The sequence below is a fragment of the Sylvia atricapilla genome, chromosome 3 (genome assembly GCF_009819655.1).
Source record: "Sylvia atricapilla isolate bSylAtr1 chromosome 3, bSylAtr1.pri, whole genome shotgun sequence".
Lineage (NCBI taxonomy): Eukaryota > Metazoa > Chordata > Aves > Passeriformes > Sylviidae > Sylvia > Sylvia atricapilla.
In genome coordinates this window covers 13,384,242-13,390,241 of record NC_089142.1, presented here as the reverse complement: position 1 = coordinate 13,390,241, position 6,000 = coordinate 13,384,242, and positions in this window count along the sequence as shown.

Genomic DNA, 6,000 nt, shown 5'->3' with positions numbered 1-6,000 from the left:
GAGCTCAGAGAGTGGGTTCTGCAGGCACTGCTTGTCAGGCCTATGCTAATTAATGATGATTCCAGCAATACAGAAAGGAGCAGTGCCTTTGCTAATACTACTTTTCAAGGAACCAAAATTTGGAAGTGGGCAGAAGTGGGCAATGCCTTTTGGGCATTTCTTGAGGAGCATGTGCAAAAGAAATACCAGGTGTTTGTTTCCATGTCACCCAACATAAAGGACCTATTTAAAAACACGTACCTCAGGCCTTACCTCACATAAGAATTCTTCTTTGGGAAGCTGAGACTGAAGAATGAATTGTGGGTCCTGATAGACCCACAGCTGAGCCCCAGAGCCCTCTGAAATCATGTTGCCAAGAAGGCCATTGCAATCTTTTTTTGGTGTGCAGAGATGCAGAGACGCAAAGATGCTATCCATCAAAGGGCAATAAAGGGATTCTGTTACTTCTGCATTTGACATTGTAGCAGGTTGACCCTGGCATCAATAAAAGTTCCATTATTGGAATAATGTTGGTCCTGATATCAGCAGCTCAGGAGGGATGTTGGCAAATTTGAGGTAGTTCAGAGAAGAACCACAAGAATATGAATAAAAAAAAAATTGGCAGTAAAATGGAATGACTCCACAGGGTAAGTCTATTTAGCTTTAGTATATCAAAGCAAAGGCTAAGGAGTAACTTGATTATGGTTTGTAAGTGCTTTCATGTGGAACAGACACTGCCTAATAGGGGAGTTTTTGCTCTGGTAAAAAAATATACAAGGAAGTTCAATGGAAAGTTGAAGATACATCCTTTCTGTTACATTAAGGATAGGCAACTACTGCAAATATTTACCGTTTCCTATGCTAAAGCTGGATGCCTTTTCTATCTAGTCCTTCTCAAGTCCTTCCCTTATTCCACAGGAATCAATTCCAGGTAAGCTAATAACTCATGCTGAAGAGTCAGAAATGGTCTTAAGGTGGTTTACACCTTTTACATCTGTGAATGCAGCTGCAACACACATTTTTAAGTAAATGAAAAAAGATGTCTCTGAATGAAGAATGGTATCCAAATGGGAGTTTCTTGTGCACAAGAGAGGCTCCGTGAATGATGGAGGTGATGTTTCTTTCTAGCTCTACTTTGGGAGCCTGCTTATTTTTCAGTGCTACCCAAAAAGCTGGCAACACAAAGGATTACAATGAGGTTTTGGAGAACAGCTCCTAGAAGCACATCCAGTTGTCATGTTTCCATCTCACATTCGCCTCCACAAGCACCATCCTGATGGGTGCATCTGAGGAAGCAAAACCTGCTTAAAAAGGATTTGGTTCAGGTCAGGTACTTGTTTGTGAAACAGCTTCCCAAGGAAACCACAAGTAAAAAAATGAGTGTTATACATCACTAAAAGAAAAGAGACCTTAATGGCAATTGGTTGGAGTATGTTCAATCTTAAAAGGTTAAGAATAACTAGCCTCAGCATTTCATATCTTCTCTTGCCTGTAAGGGTTCCCCTGGGATGTGCAAACAGCACTTTTCTTCCTGATCTTACACCCATGGCTTTGCTCTACTCACCTGGCTCATTACAAAAGAAATAAAAAGAAATGTCTCACCTCCTTTTTTTTTTTTTTTTTTTTCTCTTAGCAATACCATTATAACTTAAAATGTGGAAAATAGAAAAGCAGCGATACTTATATCTGAGCAATGAGAGAGTGCTTTTCCTCATGTTATTTCATAAAGCTAAAAGAGGGGGACATTCAGAAGAGAATTCCACTATGTAAGATTGATTTCAATTAGCAAGGGATAACATGGATATGGATATACATAACGCAACCACTTTTTAATTTCTGGGAATGGTGCCATCTGTGAATAATGAGAGTTGGTGGTAACAGAGAAATGTAAGGTCTAACTGTGGGAGCCAACAGCCCACAGCCTTGACAGTCAGATTTGGAGGGCAGTGTTGTGATTTAGAAGGTCAAGTTGCTTTTGCTAATGCTGAAACCCATCAGCAACGCATTCAACATGCAGATGGAGACTTGTAAACTACCAGGAATGATTAGGCTGGGAACATACTGTGGATGTAGCCATAGCTAGGACCTGGGGATGTAATACAATTGCTTGGAAATTATTAGATATTTAACTGAGATCCAGAACCAGAGAAAAAGATCACTGACTCTTGAGCTGAGGACTGCTTTGCTTCCTGGGCAGAACATGCCTTCATACACAGAATTTTTTTCTGAGGATAACAAAGACACTTTTTGTGTCCTAGATTAACAAACATATAATGGCAAACCTCAAAGCACTCTGGTTAATTGCTTTTTTCTTTGCAATTAATATACAATATAACAAGAAGCCAGTTCACAGAAATGTTGGACTTGCTTCTCCCTACCTCATTTAACTGGCTTCTGTACATAAATTATATATTAGAATGTTTTTTTTTTATTTTTTATTGCACTGTAGTTAGTTGTAAATCTTGCACTGAGCTATTCAATAACACCTTTTCTTTTTGTTGCCTGAATGAAGAATGAAGCCTAAGGCTTGATTCTGATTGCAGATATGGCACATAGGTATTTATCTTTACATACTTTATTGTATCCTTATTTCACACACACGTAAACCCCACACATGCAGTTCATGCAAATGGATATATTTCTTGTCAAGTTGCCTCTTGACAGCAGCTCATTAAAAAAAAAAAATGGATGCACATACCAAAAGTCAAAATCATGAGATTTTTAAAGAAGAGATTCTTGTCTCCATGTCTTTGAATTGCCTTTTTGATGTATGGGGAAAAGACTGTCCCATGATTTGTGCCTTTCTTAGCCTTCCTTACTAACATTCTAGAGTTACAGTATAAACGATAAGTAAAAACAATTGCAAAAAATAGAAGAACATATTCAAACTGGCATGGGGATCCAGCCTTGACAACTGATGGAGAGGTTCTTTCAAGCATATTTTCAGCTAGCTACTTGGATTAATTTTGCTGAAATAAGACTGTCTTCTCACTATGACAGTTCTCGGTACTTAATAGTTGTTTAACGTTCCCAGTAGGCTCAGCTCTGCACTTTGTAAATCAGCAAAAAAATAAAATTAAGGTCTTTCTTTTACCACTTCAAAAATTATTATCCTTTTTGTTCTAGCTTGTGTTTGTACACTGATAATATATTTTCTGTAAAGGGACAAGGAGCAGACTGACCTGGAAAAGGAAGTCTTTTAAATGTAGAACTGTCTTTGATCACTCACAAGACTGGTGCTCTGATCTAAGCTCATTGACATCAATGGAAGAAAGACTGCTATTGGCTTGGAGGGGAGGGTTGGCTCCTGTCCACACAGAGTCCGTATTTGCAAAAGCAGATGTTAAAAGATAAAACAGATTGAAAATCAGAGTTACAAAAAAGATACTTTTCTTTTCACAACGTCAGATTTATGACACACTTTTCATTTAATAATTTTTTCTCAGTCTCTGAAACAGGAAACTCCAATTCCTACACCTGTTTTTGCTATTTACCTGCAGATAAACCTTGGATAAAGAATGGGGAAGAGTTTGGTGGATGATTTCCACAGCATGAAAATGTAAGGCCTTCTCCATGGACTCTTCTGGGATATTTAAGAATAGGAAAAATGCTTCAGGGAGAACAGCACACACACCCTTGCCTCCCCCTCTCCCCCCTTCTCCTCCTGCAGCTGCATTTCCTGCAGAAAGAGCAATTCCAGAGAAGGAACTCAGCACCATACTACTGGACAACATCATCAAAGGAGTAGATAATTGTAGGATCTGTTTAAAAGATAAAGAAACTTCTAATTGGATTGTCTCTTTTGGTGACAGTTCCCAGGCAGGGTGGATCAGCACAATGAAGTCCAAAGAGCAAAAGTGGGTCAGTAAGCAGTCTTAAAAGGAATCTTTCCTAATTAACTCCATTCTGATGTGTCTTCAGAAAGGTCATTGGGAGATATGATAGTTTTGTCATATGCCAATCTGCTGGCTACTTCTTTGGTAGGTACCATTGATTCACTGTTTTATCATACATATTCAGAAAATTTCTCTCATTCAGTTGAATGAGAAAATACAATGAAACCATATTTGCCACTCCCAGCAGTTTACTTTAAACAGGAGTTTCTAAGTGTTATGAACATGACATTTAAACTTGGACCAGCCAAGGGCATCCCTTTACCCCCGAAATTCTGGCTGATCTGTTTTAAGTCACATTTCTCTCATTTGGTTAAGCACCACAGCTACGGCAGACTGAACGAAGTTGGGCAAAGCTTCAATGTCCTCTTGATCTGACTTTTATGATCTCATTTATTTTCACATCTCACATGCTATTTGTTGATCTTCCTCTACAACTTTAGTTGACTGACACAGACTAATGGGCACAGAATTATGTACACCTTATGTCTCTGTGAGGCAGATAAAGGGGTTTGCTCATTCAGAGTTTATATAACATCGCACTCAAATGGCAATATCTTCATTGACATAACTGAGAGTAAAAGCAAAGTTTACAAGGTATTAGGCTTAGGGAGGGATTCCATAACAAAGGGCGTGAAATAATTAAAATATTCTGAAAGAGTAAAACTCACCTGATGGATAGGTAACTGTGTCATTTCATACTGTATGTATCCTTCTACACTTTACAGTGTAGATTTAATTCAGAACCCCAAATTTGTAATCTTTTCATTCCAAATTCCAAACTTGAATATTGAATCCCTTCTTCAGATTTAGATCTCAATTCTGATAAAAATCAAGAGTTTCCAACAAGAGGCTTAGGATGAATAAGACTTTTCATCTCTTTCTCCTTTCGTTCCTTCTTCCTGTTGGGCTTGGAGACTCTGGGTAGCCTTTCCAGAGTTGCTAGGGACTGTGGCACCAGCTGATGCTGGGTAACTAAGAAAGTTAAACAGAAAACATTTATTTACAGAACAAAGGTTGATGCAAGAGCCTAGGTCTTTGTCATAGGCAGAAGGAGTATGCAGGGGGAGAGGAAGGGAGAAATTGTGTAAAAAGCCATCTACTAAGAAAAGAATGTTTGATTTGGATCACAGGATGTGATACTGGAGAATGTATTGCATAACTTTATGGCTTGTCCTTATTTGCAATGATTCAGTATCCGGCACTGCTCATCTCATTTCTAAAAATGGTATTGAAAAGTTACAAAGTACTCAGAGGTGATGGGAATAAGTGAGGAAAGGCAGGAAAAGCACCTTTTCATTTTACAGCCAATAGCAAACACTGAGTCTGCAGGTCATCCCACATGTTGTTGCAGATCACTGTGTCTGTGTCCTTCCTCACTACCCAAGTGACATTCACCAGGTCAAATCCCTGTTCCCAGAAGCTCGTCTTCTCCGTGCCAGATTTAAAATCATGACAACCCTTTTCTCATGGTATTTATTTTATAATCTTGTAATTTTATAATTTATATCCTCCTTATCTTAAAACAGGGAAGTTACAGCTCCTAGTGTGGAGGACAAGGCATGAGGCAGGTGCAATGCTGTGGAAAGCCATTTCCAAAGCCGCCTCTGTCAAGACTAGACTCTGACTGCAGCATCCCTAAACTCTTTGGAGCCCTGTTCAGAGGTTATTTCTCTGTCTCAAAGAAGACACCTCTGGGACTGACACCTCCATTGATTATTTCATTATTGTCATACTCACTTCTTTCTACCCCTTGAAAACAGGCATCACCCAAACTCACAGGTGTTCACCCCAAAACAACCCTTCTCCCATTTCTGATCCTCCCCTGTGCTGATATGGGAAAAGGACATTCAGAGACACAGTGTCCTTTCAAAGACACAGACAGTCCCTTGGCCTTGCCCTGCAAAGGCTGCACCTCTGGGACAGAGCTGTGCTCTCCTAACAGATCTCCTCTCTTGTCGGCTTGTATACTTTTTTCCCCTTTTTTGGGGGGCAGGAGGGGAATGGGGGAAAAGGTGTGAGTATTTAATTTGGTTTGGGCTTTTTTCGGTCGTTGTCTTAAAGAAATTCAACACTAACATCTAGACAAAAACTAGGGAGTACATGTTAGGCTCATTAGGAGTTCAGG